Raw genomic sequence first — 20,955 nt, 5'->3', positions numbered from 1 at the left:
ATATTAGCAAATGCATTCACCCATGCATAATGAAATTATATGCATCATCAAAATCAGAGCAAACACACTTCAATTAGTTCAATTGATGAAGTCCTTCAGAAAGATTGAATCATTTGGAGAAAAAAGAGGGCAGAATTCATTTACTCCCTGTTCAGTATGAAGACATGGGTGCCACCATTGTCCTTGAATCGAGCGCACATTCGCTAGCTAGCATGCTTCTAGCGCATACCAAGTGTCAAATAATTACTGAAAGTCCCTGCATTGACAGCATTTTCTTATTTTAACATACTTATTGCAGTAAACCTGCAGCCACGGTGAACCGAGCACTTTTGAAGCTCAATCCAGCACAAATCCAACACCAAAAAGATTTGTCTCAGGAGCCGGCATATGTGCCATATATTATTGAGCAGGGAAAACAATAGGAGAAGCATCAAAACAAGGGGGAAACGGGAGCATGCAGGAGCGTCTCCGGTGTGGGCCGCAGCTGGCTCTTACCTAAATCAACTGATGTGTACTCGTGTTCCAGCGCCGATGACTACAAACCAGGTGCCGCCGCTGCATTCACAGATCAAATACTTGTTTTCCTTTTCTTCATCTCTCTCGTTCGAATCGTTTACTCCATCTTTTGTTCTGTTCACGCAATGTGTCAACTCAATTCGGAGACCAAGAAGAGACGAGTGAAGCAGAATCAAGTAAAAGGAGCGTTTTAAAAGAGTCTTTGCACATTCAACTCTCGCAGGAGTTAATTTAGTCCAACAGCTTGACTCCCAACTTTGTATTTTTTCCATTCAGGAAAGATGTGTTGGAGAAAAACTGATATTTAAACCCAAAAATTAGGGGGATACAATGGCGAGAATACAATGCTGCATATGTGGAGTGAAGCAACATCAATAACAGCTCCAAAAAAACAGTCGATAGTAACGTTTTGTAGATGAAAATCTCTTTTGTTACCATTTTCGGCTGTGATCAATGTGGCCATTTTGTCTTTTATTTGGTTCAAATTTCAAGCCAACAGTCACTTGTAAGTACCGTAAGATATTGTATTGAGGCTGCAAAAGTCATTTATTTCTCAGCAGAAGATGGCTAACAGCTTGAAACATACGGGGGCAAAATAACAAAACCAGTGTTGTTGGCAATTCAGCCGTGATTATTAAGGAACACCTGTTTGGCTCGCTGGCAGGGCGACTGGGGGTCCCGCTGAATAGCAGCAGGGTAATGAAAGTCTCCTCTGCTTAATTGTTTGGGCTATAAATAGTAAAGGATAGAGGACCTCTTTTTCTCAAATCTTTGGCTAAAACGCTGCTCAAAGTTTGAAATGAAAGACAATGAAGAGCATCAACACCAGCTAAACTCCTCACTCATGATTTTCCCGATGGTGCACCAATAATAGGCCTATTCCGGCTACATCTCCCCGACCAATGGCTGCCAAGTGGAAACCATAAGATAGTTCACCTTATACAAAGGGATTATTAATCGCAAACCCACCAAAATGTTCACCAAGATTCAAAGAGATTGCTCAATGACCTCAAGTAGTGTTTAAATGAGCTAGAATTGAATTTAAATTACAGTCAAACTCTTATAAAATGCCTTTATTTTATTTTAGGGGGGCATGTTATTGACCTGTGCTGCGGACTACTGATTCCAATCCTTGCATCTAAATCGAATCAAATCAAAATCAAATCAATCTTTATTTATATAGCATCTTTTACAATCAAAATTGTTTCAAGGCACTTTCCAGAATCCCAGGGCCTGACCCCCAACAAGCAACAGTGGCAAGGAAAAACTGCCCTTTAACAGGAAGAAACCTTGAGCAGGACCAGGCACATGTAGGGGGACCCTCCTGCTGATGGGAGGCTGGGTAGAGAGAGAGGAGAGGAGAGGAGAGGAGAGGAGAGGAGAGGAGAGGAGAGGAGAGGAGAGGAGAGGAGAGGAGAGGCACAGAGCACAGAAACACATACAAAAATACACTATTTATGCAAGCCGCCGGCCGAGCGGGTCAGCGGGGCCGGAGGTCATCATGCAGCTCCGAAGGCGGCGATACCTGTAACTGAATACAGAAGGGGGCGAGATTTCTTTAGCATGATTCAATCAGGATGGAGGCAGATCCACTGATATTTTGTTGAATAGTGTTTGATGATTTGCCAGCACAATGTGCCCCCCCACTGTGAGCGGGTCACCTTCACTGGTGCTTGGCTGGCAGCGTTCGTCAGGTCGGCTGGCGGTCGGCAACTTTCAGAAGTTGTACAACACCGGGCAAAAAAACAAAACAAAACATTAATATGAGGAGCGCAAACGCTTCATTTTAAATTGCTTTAACTTCACCAGTGTTGGAAAAAAAAATCTGACTAAATATAAATAGCTTTTACTTAGAAATAAACCAAATCAGAAGTGAATTCAGACATTCTAGATCTAGAGGAGAAAGACTGAGCTCAACCCAAAGATGGATAGAAAATATTTTCAAATGTATTCAGCTGCCAGTATCCAGGGTAGTCATATCAGAGCTGTCAATCAAGGTGAAAAAATCCATATCATCCCTTCAACTCAAGCAGAAATAAATATAAGGTGAGATTGTCACAACAGTCCAACAGGGCCTGAGCGCGAGGAGCATACTGATCACACCTCGCTGGTGTTTGAACCCCAAAGTCAGGCAATTACCCATGAGCCTCCGGGAACCTACGCTGTGGTCAAGCCTTCATTTACAAAAAGAACCTGTATAAATGTTTTTACACACCGGCTCACATTTCTAACTTGCTGGAGACTTTTAGTCGTGATGCATCATCCAGCTCCGTACTCTAACCCAAACTACCATCACCTTAACCTAAACCTGATACCAACCCTAACCTTCAAGCCATGTCTTCACCTTCAGACAGTTCTTTTGAACTTGTGAGGAACAGCAACACACACACACACACACACACACACACACACACACACACACACACTCTCCCATTTTTGGTGCTGTTTTATGTATGCATGCGAAAGCTGGAAGTCTGTGTGAAACCAGCCTGCGTTCCCTTTGATGTTGCCTCTTCTTCTGTCTGCTGATGAAAGTATTATCCTGTAGGTGCACATTTTAAGCCCACTGTCAACATTTTTTTTTTCTGCGGTATAAACAAAAATTCTTTTGCAGCAACACCAACTAAGAAAAACACTGACAAGGAGTCACTAAAAAAAATCCTTAATATTGAAGCACTTACATTTTGTTTAAGGAAATATTCTCCTATGTAGTCTTGTTTTAGTCATCAGAAGCTTGAAATAGTAGCATTTCTTAACTGACAGTTAGCATTATTGTTAGCTCACTAACTCTTGTGGATCAGAGTGGCATCAAGAAGTGACCCAACCCATCAGAGTGTGACACTTGGACGTTCTGTCCTTGAGGTTGTTGAGGATCCCATCAACAAAATGCCTTGCTGAGGGGGACCTCAAATGTTGAAAACCACAACACATCAAACACTGAAACAGATGCTACGTCAGTCGAGGAGGCCAGGCTAAAGGAGAAGCTAGTCCGCGGAGGTCCTTGAAGGGACTTGGTGCTACCTTTCTCTTAGAGCAACAAGCTTATGTTCCTCCTGTCCAGGTGTAAACCACATAAAATGATCTTTATGTATGTTTACACATTTAAATGCAACATCTGACCAAAGTGTCCATCCCACTGCGGCCTGAGTGGGACCATCTGCTAGAGAAGTAAATACTCTGGCATTATTTATGAAAGGAAAGAGGAATTCATCCTAGCAACAGGAAGGAAGCAGTTTAAAGATGTTTATATAAATCCCTGGGTTCTCCTGGTACTCGGGGAGTTGGGGTTATTCATGGTATCTAATCTGTTTGGAGGATTACACTCTTCTACTCACTTTTAGACCTTCTATTGCTGCTTGGTTAGTTGCCTGAATAAAATTCCCTCAGGGTTCTTCTAGTTTACGCTTGGATCTTAAATCTACGGCCGGTAAAACCCTGTGAAAAACTGTATATTCACCTTCCTGCGTAGAGGTCTGGCAAAGACGTGAAGCTAACTAGTACCATGGGATGGTCCACATATGTCACACTCGATGGTAAGGCGCACTTCAGTATTATTATTTGGCTTTTAGATCATTTCCAGAAGCACATTGATTTCCTGATGAAGGTTATTGGTGCAGTGTTAGAGCCATTGACTCACCTGTAGTAAATCCATGTGGTAGCGGGGTGTTAGAGTCAGGGGTAATTGCTGTGATGACACGCAGCTGCTGCTCTGACCCTCGGTGATCACCTGTGATTGCCTTTTTCGGTATGTTTGTGTACTGATTCATGAGGCTATTTAAGCTACTTAGCTTAGCTAGGGTCAAACTCCGGACTTTTATGTGAAGGACCAGGTTTTGTCTCCGTCTCTGGACACAAAAGGCAGTTGGCTGACGTTTCATTGGGTGAAAGTTGATTTCATCTGTTCGACGACAGTGAAAATGAAATTAGATGGTAGTGGAGAAACAAATTATTGAGGAATTAGCATGATATATGGATCGCTAATGACGTTTAAGCATTCCTAACCAGGGTCACAGGTTGCTGTTGCATGTTACCATGGCGAGGTCACCAGTCCAGTGGAGGGCTCTCTTTTTCTCTCTCACACACACACACACACACACACACACACACACACACACGTTAAGGCAATCAAAAGCCTCCAATCAAGTGCATATTTATTTTTGGACTGGGGGAGTTGAAGTACGCAATGTTCATGTTTAGTTTAATATTTTAGAGCTGTGGATTTTCATTCATTCCAAGAGAAATGGGTGGATTTTTCAATGGGGAATTACAAATGTTGCTTCTTAGCATCTTTATTCAGGTGTGCCTATCACTCTGCTACTGTCTGATATTTATGTCTGAGCATTGCCCCCCCCCCCCCACCATCCATGTTTATCCATTGATCTGTGAGAGGTGAGGGAACCAAATCCTGGGCGGTACATGAGCTGCAGACCAGTGGGTGATGTTTGGGAATACGATAGCAATTTACAGTCAGTTGAAATGTCAGCAACAGGCGGCAACACCAAACTCCCACATATCGGCACTGATCCCAGTGGGAATGTAATAAGACTGCGACATTTAAGAAACAATGCTGGAGAATATCAAGCAACCTAGTTGGGCTGGTTAGATTGAACAGCTGTCTGTGGTCACACTTGTTTCTCTGCCAGGCAAAATACCACGATATGACTGGACTTTAATAATTGCTGTTATGAGAGAGCCCCCAGCGAAACAAAGCCTGTTTTTCTTTCCTTCCACAGGGAATAACTGTTTTTGTTCGCCTGTCTGTATGTATTAGGACACACAAAAGTGCCATCAAGAGTGAAGAATGTCCCAATGACGCTGATAAATGGCTTGTTTTTAAAATATGAATGGCTTCTGATGTCTGCTCTGCCCGTATAAAGGTGCTCAATCATGTGGCCTGTAATTGCTTTGATTAAACAGAGATAATTGCCACTAATGACTTCAATTAATGTTGGAAAAAATGGGTTATAAACAGAATGAAGTAACCGTTTAGCCATTTCGCTGCTCTGTGTGATGGGTAAGTATAGACATGTCAGTGGCTCCTCTTTGAAACAAATAAGCTAGCTGCGACAATGTTCACTTTTCACGAATTTCTTTGTCCGGCCGCAACGACAACAGTCTTCTTCATTTTCTGAAGATGAAGAAATTGATAATTAAGCCTGTAGCTGGAACTTTTGATGCCAGTAACATCATAAAAAAAGACACACAAACTGCTCTACAACACATACAGCAAGTATCAATACTTTCCAGTGCCTACAGAACCTGGCTGTCATGCTGAAGCGCCACCCCCCCTCCCCCTTTTGAGGACACCCCTCGCAATCTCGATGGCTTCCATCTTCACCGTTCCCTTTTGTCCCTTTTGACAGAAGAGGCTTGACAGATAGATCACATGGATGCACAATCATTGCCTGGTTTGGACCAGGATGGAGTGCACCCATTATTCTAAAGCAAAGCTATCTGGCGGGGCAAGGCCTGCACACCGCATGGTGCCGTGATAGATGGGGGCCATTAATCAAGGCGAGGCGGGGGCCCGGAGATTGATGTGCAGAAATTCAAATACTCAAACAGCATATGGAAGATTAAGGCTGTGCGGGCAAGGTTAGAATGCTACCTATGTGTTGTGGGGAAACAGGTGTGGCGGCGGCGGAGCCAGGGCCCGCTGCTGTCGTGGGGTCGGCCTGGAGGGACCGGTTTGCTTTGGGTGCTCGTTTTCCACTCAGGCCAAACGTATCGCATTCATCATTGTCCAGGTGGCTTCCTTCCATCCTCACAGCGCTGACCTCTAAAATGAGCGCGGGGGAATACCCGTCAGGGAAAACGCGTGTCATTATTGTGTTTGCTCACCGCTCACAACGCCTGGGTGCCACGTGGGCGCCACAGCGTGGGAAACAGCTATCGGCGTTATTGGTGGGCGTGTGGCTCCTCAAGCTCTCGCTATTCATTAAAACACAGGCTTTACAGAGAGATACCCATTGTTATTGCCCTCATTGTGCTTACGAGGCTCAAAGTATTTTGTCCTGAATAGGTTACAGGATACCGACTGCGCTGAACCCTCGACAAAAAGTCATTTTACTCCCTGGTAATGACCTCATGTTGGATTAATTAACATGTAAAGGTGGTCATTACTCACACATACACAGCAAACCAGGCTCCTCCATAAGAGCCTGTTTGGATGAAAGTGCACCGCGGACATTACAGATTCCACAACAGCTGGCTGGGAGGATTCGCTGATTTTGACATTGAACATGCGTCTGTTGATGGTTCATATTAAGGTGATAGACAGGAGAACATGTGGAGAGCTGTCACAGCTGAACTCACGCTCCCACATGGCTGTTTTGTTGAGATTAGAGCAGCAGAATCATGACATTCCCCCCTCCCCCTCCCCCCACACACACACGCACACACACAGCCGTTGTATATATTAAATACATGTATACAACCCTGATGATGGCCCAATGAATCAAGCCTGCGACTCTGCGACTCACCGACAGAAAGACATAAATAATAAAACGCTCTCCTGACGATGTAAATACACACTTGTACATTATCATACATTCTTTTAGTCCTTCTGCTGTATGGACTCTCCAAAGCTTAAGGAGTTGACTTGCTGGCTACTTTGAGGTAAGAAAAAAAAATCCAAATCTGAGGTTTATTAATATTTACTTTCATGCAGGGACAATAAAAAGGAGGATTTGTGTCAAACAACTATAGCACATTGGGCTTTTTCATGGATGCACAGGTTCTTATCAGTTTTTGTCAAAAATCTCTTTGAATGGTTAAAAATGTTTTGGATGTGGTGTTTTTTTAATAGAACTAATGTTACATCAATGTCAATATAGAAGCACTAATGCAGGCAAATTCATTTAGGTTCCAAAAACCCACCAAAGGACAATGCCTTGTGCACCCTGAACAGGTGATATGTACAATAGTGTGAGAGGTTCTCCCCCCTCCCTTTTGGGCCGTCCATCCATCTTCTGGAGGCAGGGTCCAACCTGGACAAGACACCAGCTCATCTCAGCAATATTATAACAAACATTCACATGCAAGGTCAATTCACCCACATACATATGTTAGGACTGTGGGAGGAGCCTGACGTAACCACAGAACCCTTACAGATGTGGGGGGGACGTGCACACCCCATACGCAAAAGCGTGGCCATTACATGGCCATTTACTGCTTTTGTCATAATGGTTTTGTTTGAGTTTGGATGCCATGTCCATTAGTCTCGTTGGCTCCATATTTGTTAGCAGGTTCACCTGTATGGGACTCCGTCACCCACAGTTCTGGGCCGGGCACATGGGCCTGTGTGGAGCTGGTTGGACACAGTGACTCTGAAAATACATAAAATGTTTTGATTTATTTGCCACTCTTTTTTCTCTTCCATTTCAGTTCGCTTTGCTATTTTTAGAGTTTGGTTATATAAGACATGAGGTGCTGCGGTGGCACAGAGCTACGCCCCTTCAACAGCTGAAAAGTGGTTCTAAATAGGTAAAGCAAAAGAAATGTCTTCAGCCTTGAACCCAAAATGAGCTGTTTGAAAAAAAAGAAGCTTTTAGCGCTTCAAGGTTGTAGAGGTGTGTAAAACATAAGAGGCATAAGAAGACACACAAACAAACATGTCGTGTCAAAGAGATTCATTCAGAAGAAGAATGATGAGCGAATGCTTCTCTATTTATGCCTTAAAGCTTTCAGCTCTATTTCACGGGGACCCGTGTTTATCTTAACTCACTTTTTAATTGTGACAAATGTGACGTCTCACTTTTCTGCTGCGATCCATCTGCCTGACAAATCTGCCAATGCTGCGTTGATGAATGCGGCGTGAGAACGCCGGTGAGAACTCGCTTATGGGCGCTATTAAAAGGGTAAATCCTCTCTAAAAACAGATGCATAAGCGGCGTCAGATCAAATTGACGGCGTTTTCTTATTAAAAAGATTCTGATGATTATTAAGATGGTTCTGTTCTAACTTCCTGTCACCGCTGATCAGTTTCAGGTCCCTTTTTTACTACGTTTAAATGTTAAAATGTTTGTACTGCCTCTGCTTTTCATCTAGCTCCGTAATGTCCCTCTGCTAAACCTCCTCATTTCTCACCCTGTTGGGGGCCACTTGCTCCAACTTGATTTAATAGTTCCCCAAATTGATTCTTTTCTCCCAGTGTGTTAACAGCAGCTAATTAGATGTGAGGAGGCTTTCCTCCGGGCACATTATGTAAATATGCTTATGTCATACTTGCTTCAGTTAAGTGCAAAGGGTTATTAGAAAATGCTACAACTTTAAATGGCGAATTGCTTTGTTTGGGGAGCGAAGTGGCGCCCGCGTGAGTGCAGATCTGACGCAGAAGCACGCTTGGAAAAGCTATCTTTTCGATTCTTTCATTTGAGAGGGGATACAATACAGCGTCTGTACATTAGGGGAGAGGAATATATCGAAGTTAATCTATCTTAAGGAGATTTCCATCTTCACCTGGAGCTAGAATTGATACAGTTGACGCAATGAAGAAGTAGATAACATACGACAGCTTGGGAATGTGATTCAAAACCAGAGCGCGAGTGTATATATGCACAGAATATACGCATCTGATGTTGGCAAAATGGAAAACACCATGAAAGCTCAGGGGGAAATCCAGCTTTATCATTTTTATATTGTTCTCATGACAAGAAAGACCTTCAGTGAGTCTAAATGATCTGCAAGAACATCATCCTTGACTCCCCCCGAGGAGGACGTAAGCCATTAGGGGAGGAAAGGAGAGACAAGGATACAGAAAGCTTGCTGGAGAAAAAGGTTAGAACGTGGAAGAAACCGGCAATGTGGGATTTTTAATCCTCTTTTTTTCCGAGGGAAAAGTACAAATAGATAGAAACATCTGTCTTTCGCATAAACAAGCCTGGGGAGATGCAGAGACGCTAACGCTGCCTTCACCGCATTTTAGACATTTTCTTCAGTTTTCTACTTAAAGATTTTAATCTGAGGAGAGGAATGTTTTATTATGGCTTGTGTTTTTTTTAACCAATACTTGATTGACCATCAGTGCTGCCTTCACAAGCAGCTATTTCCCTGTTTCGGCAAGAAAAAAGTTTATTTTCAGCCCAACTATTAGGTATAATGTTATTCAGAGGGAATAATACGCCAATCTACAGACAGAAAGATGCAGCTGTTGCTGCTTGACTCATTAGGTTATATTGTTTTACATTTGTACCACATCAATAAATGGTCCCCAAATGTGAGCCTGGTCCTGCTCAAGGTTTCTTCCTGTTAAAAGGGAGGGTTTTCCCGCTCAGGGGCTCAGGCTATGGGTTTGTGTGATTCACCTAGAGACAATCTTGAATTGAGAAAAGCTGTTTCAGTAAAGTTGTGTTGATTCGAAAATATTACAGATATTTGAATTTTGTTGAGGCACCAGGTGAGGACAAACCCGGTGCTGCATACAGGAAGTAAAGCCTGTTATTATTGCGATCATGCAGTTACGCTCAGCGTGAGCGACGGGGAGGATACGTGGGGATGAGTGTTGTTCAGGAGCTCTTTGTTTATGAATAATAGGAGGGATCATTTTGTTCTGCAACTGTAGAAAAGGGACCACCAGCAGAGCTTCACAGCGTAAAGCAAATTCACGGCAAGTGCTTTTCCAAATTGCAAAATATCACGCATTCATGAACACAAAAGTGTGTCGTTTTCACAGAGTGGGAGGAGCTGGAACAATAATGACATCATGAGTAAACCATAATTAACTCACGATATAAATAACCAACCTTTTTTCCCTCTGTCTTACTGAATTGTTGCGTTTTTACTAAGATCCGTACAGTTTGTGCCGTGCAACCAGGCTGAGCCTCACCAGGTTCCACCCTGACCTCGTCCAGATGGTCCAAATCTCTCCTCGCTACGTCAAAGGCGGCAGCTTTGTGACTGCTAACTTTCGGCTAACTGTAACCCCCCCGCTTTGTGCGGGTCAGCTCAAGTGGACATCCAAAAGGCAACAAGGGACCGAAAATTGCTTCTTTTGAATGCGCCACTATGCTTTTATTGCTTTCTGCAATATTTTCTCTCTGTGTTTTGCAAGTGTTTGGTGTAAATGTGCCGAATACTCAGCTGCGGCTGTCGTTGGGAAGCCAAGCCAGTATTTAATGCATGCAGCCCAACTCTATATGTACAGTTTCGTCAATACATTTTAGCACTAAATATCAGCAATGTGATATAATAGAGGCCAACTTTGACAGCCTCCTGTATTTTTTTTAGCATTGCGAGTGTGTGAAGCATCCAGATTTGAGATCAAGGTAGCAGCTACTGATCATGATAATTCAGCAGGTTTAGGATTATATCTTTGGAGATGCGTAGCTTTTTTCCTCTGCTTCGGTTTTACCAACGGCGTACGTCTGGGTGAGTGTGTGTGTGTGTGTGTGTGTGGTGTGTTGATGGAGCAGAGCGCTGAGACTGTCATGGTGATAACTTTAATCCCTTTTTGGAGCCACGTTGCTAATGATGCACGCAGCTGCCGTACGACGAATGCGACAGCACAGCAGCGTAGCTGCGTAGCTGCGTGTGTTAAACAGCTAATTTAAGAGGCAACGCAGGTAAGCCGCCCAAGAATTGTTCCATCCCCATCTCCAGGTGTTCAATAAGAGGTTTTGTACAACACGCCGATATCGGGGGATTAGAGATTACTGTCGCTATAGTGGATTTTCTTTGGTTGCATCTGACGAGGCGCCGCCAGACTTCATGATGTGTGAGTAGATTTGCAGGAGAAAGGGCAGGTGGGGCGGAGGAGGCAGGGGTCCCCCTCACAGGTAGTGGTTTTTGTGCAAATCGAGGTGCATGAATACAAAAGCCATTTTAGTTTTAGGATTTGTGGGTTTCTGTATGTTTCCTGCTATGTTCTAGAGGGGGAAAAGCAGCCCTGGTGCCCAGTCAAAGCCTGCGTATCTACACCAAATCAGTGGTATTTGATATTATGTGCTGGAATTAATCATTTCTGACCTTTAGAGTCTTCTGAATTAACTCTCTATTAGGATTTAGATTTCCCTGGAAGCCATCTTCTGCTGCACTCGGCATTCAATCCCCTTGTTTGAGCTCCCTCTGTATCGCACACAACTGTAAGAGATCGATGGCACTAATCTAGTTTTTAAAGGGCATTTATTCATTAATGTTTTCTATCCATTTGATTAAAAATCTGTAAGTGACTCTTGATTAATCATATGTATAAAAAGACATGAAACAACTATTTCAGCCTCAGCCATATGTATCACCGCAGTGATTAATGTTTAATTTATGCTAAATGTAGCTGGCAACAGTAATCAGTGTGGATTGTTGCCAATAAATCCAATGAAAGAAAGTTGGAGAGCAAAGAAGCTGCATTAAAGAGGGGTCAACATGTGTTCGATACTGGCTATGAGCTGCAGTTTCATACATGGTGCCATGGAACCGTACAAGAGGCCAAATAATTCACCATTTTGTTGAAACATTATCGAATTCTAAGCTTCAATTAATAACACGGGACACACTGTTTGGAGGGGTTAAGAGACTCAAAAAAACCCCATTAAAATTATACATCGAATATTTTAAATGTTATTATTATTTCTCAAAGCCCAAATAAGTCGGGTGGATTTGAAAATGTAAAGGCAGCGTTTGAAGAGCGAACCGAGCTGTTCAGGCCAATGAGTCAGATGTATAATGTGAAAAGTTTATGTTCCTCATCCAGGAGGCACACACACACACACACACACACACAGGCGTGCAGGAGAAGCTGCAGAACCCAAATACTTTTCAGCAGGTGGTATTTGCAGACTAAAAATGCCTCTCTGAATTACACTCTCTGTTTGGATGCCTGCAGGTGACGATACCTCCACTTTTTAAATACCTGTGCCCGCTGATGTCGCCGCAGTCACTAGTCACTCCCGTTTGGTTGCCTTCTATCTGAATAACTTTATTGAAATGACATTAAAAGAGCAGAGACTTGACAGCAATTGTTAGAGAGTGATTGCTGCATTCCAACCCTTTTCCTGTTTTTTCCTAATGCCACACAGGAATATTTCCCATCAGTAAAATAATATTGATGTTCAACAACATTCAATTAATTTTACATCCAATCAGAGTTAATTGATGTGCAAAAACAGATCAAAACCAGGGCTGCTGCGTTCTTCTGCTGGCCGGAGTTATGACACGGCAGTGACGGGCTGCGGCGTGTGGCGGTGGAAATGCTAAAAATGCTGATGGACTTAAAAGGCTGTGAATTGCTGCAGAGTTTGCACAAGAGCCAGAAAGGAGCAGAGATGGCATCTACACCAGAAACATCATTTCATGCCCTTACTAATGTAATAAACCTGTAATAACAAAAATACACTGCATCTTAGTGTGCTGTGCAGTTTATTTGGGAATTTGTAAGAGACTTACTTGTGTTGTATCCCAGATACATATAACAGTGTATAACTGCATAATAACACTCCCCTCATGATACCTTGTCATGATCCATTGAGTGTTTTAGACACTGTAAAACATTATTTTAGCCTAAATGATTGAATTCTGTGTTCAGAGTGACCTGAAGAATCAACGGATAAGGCTGACCTGACCTGGCTCACTTTTTCCTGTAACCAGATTAATAACATTCTCTTTCTACTCTGAACGTTGGGCCTATCAGTTGTTTGTGTCTCTACTTCCTGCTTACATGTTGCTCCAGCTAATCGTAAACATCGTACTCTTGTGTAAACACAAGCCACAAAGAGGACGTTGGCTCCAGGGTCGGGTTTGGTTCAGCTTCCTTTTTCAAAGCAGGAGCCAAACAGGATATTCACCAGCTATCAGAGACAAGTACAGCTGATTCAGAGTCAGTGGACGGTGTCAGAAGATATGCAGATTTGGAGCAGATACATTTATTACCCTCAGTTTACTTTGTAGAGTGGCGATCCTCAGACTGTGTCAGACTGTGTTTGAATCAATGACCTAAAACCTTTAATTACTTTCCGATCGATAAACAGCCCCTGATCACCTTATTGTTCATCGCTGCATAACAACATGCATTTTGCCTGGATGAACCTATTGATCAGGAGATTGCAAGAATTTTGGAGCATTCCGTCGAGAGTTGTGACCTTGACCTTTGAATAATGACTTGTAAAACAGTGAAAATAAAGCCTCGTGCATCATCCTTTTCATCAGTGCTGCACGTTTGATGTTTCTCTTGTTCATGGTTGTTGTTTGCTGTGTTTCTGTGTCTCCTGGTGATGTTTCTGTGATGTGACGAGTTCACACTGTTCCCCCAACGCAGGAGGCATTATTTATGCAATTTAGGGATTAAAAAAACAACAACAAAAACGCTGTAATTTCACAACCCTGCCTCTGCAGGAGCTACCTTGTGTGAAATCACAGATTTCATCGAAAGTCACAATGGTTTTCTGCCTTTGTATAGAAGCCATCGTTCTGCCTCCCTAACCTCGGGGTTGCACTCGAACGCAACACACGTGATCCCAGATAACTCTAACAAAGACCTCGGAGGTTGGGGGGAGGAATGGAGGCTGCAAAAAAAAAAAAAAGGGCAACGCCAGCTGCAGATTTACACGCCTCCACTGGATCACTGCACATCATTAAAGCCAGAGGCTGCTTCCAGTGGCTCCGTCTCCGTCCCAGCCCACACAGGCTGCACCAGGCCCCCCACACGCTGATTTATCTCCGCTGTCGTTCTGAATGTCTTTCCCCGCCCGGAGAGATGGGAGCTGATGAGATTTACGCATGTATGTCGGGAAATTCATTTTTGGGGGGAAAAGAACATGCAATCCGTCTGAAGGAAAAGAGCGCCGCTCGCTAATGTCTCTTGTCTCAAACCACATAGCCAGCGCCACCGTTCCACAGCAGGATGGAGGGATCAGTGATAGATGTTCACCTTTACATTGTCTCTAAATATACCTCAGTATCGTAGACATTCTTTCTGCAGGATCCTATGTTCTATTTAACCTAATCTTGGCTTTGCAGTCTTTGTTGCGTTGCGCTTGATGGTTGTGTGTCACTGTTTTGGTTTTCATGTCAATTTCAAAGTCAGGGTTGCATTTAAGGGCTAATATGGCAACAAATGACATTAATAAGAGTCTCATGAAACATGCTCAGACCGTGTTCTCCTGTCAAGCCTGGTTCCTCCTTAAATAACAACATTTTGCACCCTGACATCTTCACATGTAACCGGCCCGTCAGCAAGAACCTTGAGAAAGACGCAGTGTGCATATAAAAGACTGTGTGTCTTCCCTTTTGGCAATAGCAGCAGGCTGTTCTGGACGCCCATATTGGGCCGGGTGCCTCTTTCTCTCTCCTCCACACCACTTTGATAATCTCAGTGCTTGACTGAATCTTCTCAAGGTTACGTGCATAGACACGAGAACCCAGCATCCAGCAAATGGAGCATGTCCGTATTGGTCTCGCACATTACTTCAACACGACATCCGGCCTGCGCGGCATCTCGGGTTTTCATCATCCTGCCAGACAGACAGCAGTATAGAGGGGAAGGCCGGAACATTGTCTGCATCAAGGCGATCGCCCTTTCCAGTTACCCTATTTTTTTAAAGGCTACTTTCGCAGCCTATTCACCATCATCATCATCAGCCTTTGTCTTGGTTATGTGTCAGTGGCCGAGGCGACACTTGACATTCTGACAGTGGTCGCTCAGGGTGATGCAGCAGATGGACGGAAGAGGGTTGCCGGACTTTGTTTGGGAGACGTCGCGGTGCGACAGACCTCTCCGGAACGAGGAAAAACCTTTGATCCAACAGACAACACACTGTCGCACACAGCTCTGAAATTAGCAAAGGGCTTTAATAAACCATTTGATGGTCGCAACAGAGAGGTAATTGTCATTATAGTTATCGTGAAAGTGTTTTGAAGCATTTCGAATTGAATTCAGTTCAAATTTATTTCAAACAATTTTCTGTTATGGCGTCGCGGGGAGGGTACTGGAGTCTATCCCAGCTGCACATAGGTGAAGGCAGGGGACGCCCACGGGCGAGTCGCCTCGCCCCCCTATGTAAGTTTTTGGGGGCAACAGTAGCTTCCTTAGGGGTAACTTGGAAGTGCTTCAAAGGTGTCCAAGTATCTTCCCCTGCTACCAGCACACCTTCCAAATTTTGTCAACACCTACATCTTGAACCAAAACCCCTCCGTTTCTTCCCCTACGGGATGTTTTTGTCCTGATTTTCCCCCTTCCAACCAAGGACGGCAAATGCAAGATTATCAAGAAGCGTGATGACTGAGGAACAAGGAAGTAGGCGGAACAAGAATAGAGGATTCAAGATCGGTGGTGGGATAGAATTATGATGTTGGTGGTGCACTGTGTAGAGAGTACTGGAGCCCCTAGACCACCACCCCTCTTCAATGCCTGATCTATTTATTTACGTGTTGGGTCTCTAACGGATCCTTTTCGGTTAAGAAAAATCCTTACAACCACAGTTTGAGCTGTCCTGGATTTGGCAAGTTTTATTAAGATACATTTTGTGTAACTTGATAAATCTATAGCGACATGTAACTGATTTGATAAATAATACTCCTACTAAAATCAAACAAAGAGAGTTAGAGGTTATTTTGGATTGTTTGCTTTGACTAGTGCTAATAATTTCCCCTTGAATCGATGCTCTTGGACCTTCTGTCTGGAATTGCGGAGGTTGGTCACAGTACACCCGTTTCTCCATCTGCGGCCGGTCATGGATTATTTCCTCTTCCCCTCACTGACATTCTGCATTCATGGTTGGATAATAGCGCTCTCAGGAATGTCCCCCATCTCCTGAATGTTTCTCATCCCTCAATTTCAGTTTATCAACCCAAAGCACAAATTGCAGCTTAGCGGCTTTATAGTAAATTGAAATTTATTGAAGCATTTACATGACATTTAGCAACGCCTGCATAATGGGGGAATAATAAAACCAGTGTCAACAGCACTCCTGCCTTGTAATCTCTCAAACTAGAAAATAAAGTGGATGCTGTGATTCTGCGTGCTGTTTAGTGACTGAATTAGTGCGTGTGAGCGGGGAGTTTTGATAAGAGTGGCTGCAACGCCACGTAAGTACGAAGTACGTGGCGGTCTTATTAGAGACTGGCGGTCTGCGTGTCCCTGGGTGCGGTTCATTTGTATTCTACAGAGCTTGTACAGTATAAAAGTCATAATTATGAAAGCATATTGTCAACTGCAGCTGCCATCATGGAGATAAAACCCCACTGGCTGTTCTCAGTGGCCTTTACCTCTGTCCTCTTATCTGCTCTTTACCATCAATTTGTGTCCAATTCCAGGAACACCGGCTTCGTTGCTGATATGATCGCATCAAGTCTCTGTGTTTGGTTTTCAAATCAGATTTATCTTAACACGTAAACTTCAATCAATCACCTCTGCATGTCTCAATTATCCCCTGAAAATCAATTCAAAATGTGTATTATTTCATTTTCAGGTTTCATCTCCTTAGAATGCGGAAAATTCGATGCAAAGTGCTTCTTATGCCTTCATTACTTCAATGAAATGGTTGATAAAAGTAGGTTGCTTAATCATCATTTTCTGTTCAGTTTTAAACACATTTGGGAGCTTTTTCTGCTTCTGATGGGCACTGACTGCTCTAACTCCATCCTGTGAGAATCGTGTGTGCTCAAACTGGGCCAGTGATCACATGTTCAAAATGTCCCACCTGAGCAGAACCACAAGATTCCTCCCAGCCAGATAACATCATATTCAATAAATGACAGATGGGTAGTAAATCAAGGCAAAAAAAGGAAAATTACACATCAAAGCATGTTTTTCTGTTCGTCTAAGATATACGGATAATTGCGTGAAAAGCAGGTGTGAAACAGAGCCACAGCTTTCAATGAAACAGGAAGTTGGTGCTGTCCAGCCCTGTTTAACCCTGGGTCGCACCACGTCAGATCCAGCCCTTTGAAATCTGAGAGAGTCTTGCTCAGAACCATGCAGAGGCTGAACAGTGGGTAGTGAGAATCTTTAGACGTCTTTGGTCTCAGTTGGTAGTTGCTCTTGTGTAGCTGCGTAGTTTAGGACTGTAAGAAAGGATTTTGGTCAAAATCGCCTGAGAAATAGTCCGTTTTTAATGTAAACGTCCGTTTTCTTTCACTGCGACAGTGGAGTCGGCGGCTCCAAACAGACACATTTACACTGGCAGATGTGAATTATTGACATCGACAATGACGCCCCTCTGACCTAAAAAAAAGTCCTATTGTGAGGAACTTTTGTGTGTGTGAGGGGATCCAGGTGTTTGGCATGTGTGTGGTGCTTACATGCACGTGGGCACGCATGTGAGTGTGAGCTCTGTCCGCTGCAGCTGGCTCACTGTTGTGTGCTCCTCCACACTGAGGTGCTTGGACAGACCCCATCAGCATTAATTAATGTGGTCATTAATCAGAGCAACACAGATATCTGTAATCCCTCTGGGGGGAAGGGGGGGGGGGGTATTGGTTATGAGAGGGAACTTAATGTAGAAATGAACAAATCATTTGATCCTTTCTACCGCAGGCCTGACAGTATCGCCTGTGCTACCGTTTGACTTGACGCTTGACGCGTAACCATAAAGGACAGTGAGGTGCACAAATGTTCCCGTCTTCTGCGGGGGATTTTCAGCAACAGCGATCCACAAGGGTGACGCGTCGGGCTGAGCCAGTTGAGCGAGCAAGGGAGCGTAAAGACGTGGACCTCTTAGTCTGCTGCATTATCTCTTCACTCCCCCCCAGAGGTGACAAATGGCTCCCAACACTCATTTCCTTCACTCTAGTGTGTGTGTGTGTGTGTGTGTGTGTGTGTGTGTACGTGTGTGTCAGCAAAGTGAGATTTTCCCTAGTTGGAAGAATCCAGAGACAAACACGAGGTCCTAGTTTTACTAATAATAAAAAGGGCATAGAAATATATATTTTCACATATTTACTTCAGTTTGTCTTCTGAAATTGAATAATGTCATTTATTAATACAACATAAGTGAGTAAAAAAAAGAGAGATTAAACTTCTGAACTAAAAAAATATCATTATAGTCCCCATTATAATATATCTAATTTAAATGAGAAAGGGCCAGGGGCCAGTCCTTTAAGTATCTTCCTTTAGAGCATTAGAGCATATTGCTCTATAGGCAACAAACCCTGAAGGTGTATTTTATGTAATTTCCTGTGAACGTCCACGGAGGCATTTACATTGTTCACTGTTGATTGGGCACTTCAGGTCTGTTTGAAACACAGTAAAAGAGTGTAATAACCAGTTTATATGAATAAATGCTATAAGAGTGTCTCCTGTTTTATAGCAGAAATAAAGTTACCTACCAGAAAATTCACATGTCGCCACCCGGCTGTGACTCTGAAGCCGCTTCTGTTGCTGCACCTTCAAGATCAAATCGCCCACAGGATAATTTAAGGATTCAAGGACTTTATCATATTCTGCCTGGACAGCTGCTGGGGACAAAATCAGACATTACACAACAAACGGGGTTTTTTAATCTCTTATTAACTAACGCCTCGGTTCTATGTTGAAGGAGCACGTTACTCACATGCCTGATTATATCTGATCATATTAACAATTTTAAACTGTGAACGACGGCTGATGTTTGAAGGGTGAAAATGCTTCCTTATTAAAAACAGTGGTCTTCATCTTGGTCCTACAAGTCCCACAATTCAGCAGGGTTTTCTGTCCAACCAGCCTGTTTTGACCGAGGTTCCTTTGTAAAAACTGGATAGGACAGAATACCAGGCTGGACTCGGAGGACTGGGTTGATGACCCCTGTTCAAGAACTCATCCTTCCTCACCTTATTACACTGTTGAATTAAAACTGGGCTTTGGTGTCATCACTCTATTAGACCTACAGGGGGAAATAGACCATAATACATGACTAAACAAGAGAAATAGCAAACCTGCGGATTCTGCAGCAGGGGGATTGGCGAGCCTCACAATATTTATTCTTAAACTCTGATTGTGTTGTGTTGTGGAGCTGAACAGCTAATTAGAAAGAGCGGCCAACTCAACATGTGGAACCAGATGCAGAAAAAAACAGCAGAAGATGCTGTAGACAGGACACAACACACAGGAAACAGACAGTCTGTCCAAAGGTGTCAGTTTAACATCATGTAGAATATATATCGCTGGATTATCAGAGTGTTAAACATGGATTTTCAATGATTTCGGCACATTTATCTGACCTTTCGCTGGTTAATTTCTTCTGTTGACATTCTGAGGTGGGGGGAAACGATGGCTAATCTTTGCAGAAAACAATCTCGCCTCACACGCTGGGTCGTTTATTAGTGTTGGTGAGACATGTGGAAAGTGTCCCCGCACAGGCGCTGTGCACACAGTGTAAGTGACGTCGGCGATGTCAAGGGAAAAACGACTTCTCTGGGGCCCCCTGCTGCACTTGGAGGATTTAGCCCTCGGCTCATGTCATGTCTGTTTTAAGAGGATTGCTTTCACTCTGTTGTGTCAAATTAAGTTGTTTCTTTTTTTATTATGGGGGGGGGGGGGGGGTGATTTTAGGTTTGTGATGTCTCAAAGAAAATGATGTTAATTGAAAATAGATGCAACATCTCTGATGTTTTCGTCTCTGTTCACTTGCCGCAGAGGTCGGGGGTCCTGCTGCTCTCGGGACAGGTGACACCGCCGCGTCATTTAGAATTGCAGTGTGAGTGCACTGATGCTAAACCGCCACCCCCAATGATGAATCCTGGACACACCTACGGCACCTCACACTCCCCCCCAACCCCTGTATGGGTATGAGGCTTTCGGCAAGCCCATCTGAACGTCTCCCCCTTTTTCTTCTGTGAATCCACCATTTGGCTAAAAAGAAACGCTACCTGCTTCCCTTTACTGGTTGGTGCTTACGAACCAGTCCAAACAGGTCAAACCAGTCAAAACAGGTTCTTCTTTTTAAAGAAGCAGACATGCAAACAAACGCAACAGTGTTTGTGATGAGAGCAATCCACATTTTCAAGAAGTTTGCATCCATCACCAGACCTTTCAGCTTTGCTCTCAGTCTTAAGTCCTTCCCGCCCAGTCCGGCTGCTGGGTAAAATGTTCAGGGATTGGCCTCTTGAGGGGTTATTAATGATTCCAGATTTTCTTCTTTTCAGAGATTTTATTACTGAGCATTGTAATAAAAGGCCTCCTGTTGAACGCTTTTCTCACGGGTGAATTACTGGTGGCCTCGATTAGAGGCTTCATTTGCAATTAACAGACATGAAAGCAAAGAAACCAGAGAGATGTGAGAAGGCAGCACAGGTAGATCATTAAAAATGACTCTTTGATTTGGGCCTATGAATTATACTCCCTTTGTACTAGATCTTTAAAATGTAAAAAAAATACAAACACGTAAATCGTTTCCACCAACCACAGACAGGGTTTCTGCGTTTCTGTTTCAGTTAACAAAGCAGAAAAATGTGACAGAAAATGCACAGAATTCACTGTTAGCTCTTATTCTGAGGCGTTCGTCTGAGTTAGTCAGGCGGCTTCTGAAAGCATTC

General features: G+C 43.5%; 1 protein-coding gene and 1 long non-coding RNA gene across 2 annotated transcripts in view; one reads left to right on the top strand and one right to left on the bottom strand.

The window, feature by feature from the left end:
- lrrc4ca (leucine rich repeat containing 4C, genome duplicate a) overlaps nucleotides 1-20,955 on the top strand; it is a 73,808-nt gene that overhangs the window by 2,068 nt on the left and 50,785 nt on the right. The gene's annotated exons all lie outside the window — the stretch shown is intronic.
- Nucleotides 1,665-2,299, bottom strand: LOC130536281 (uncharacterized). Its single transcript, XR_008953317.1, has 2 exons — nucleotides 2,178-2,299; nucleotides 1,665-2,041 (listed from the first exon to the last, which is right to left on the bottom strand). It is a non-coding gene; the product is annotated as an uncharacterized LOC130536281 (long non-coding RNA).

The sequence above is a fragment of the Takifugu flavidus genome, chromosome 13, assembly GCF_003711565.1.
Source record: "Takifugu flavidus isolate HTHZ2018 chromosome 13, ASM371156v2, whole genome shotgun sequence".
Taxonomy (NCBI): Eukaryota; Metazoa; Chordata; class Actinopteri; order Tetraodontiformes; family Tetraodontidae; genus Takifugu; species Takifugu flavidus.
The sequence above is the reverse complement of the archived record's forward strand: the minus strand, read 5'-3'. Positions and strand labels throughout refer to the sequence as shown.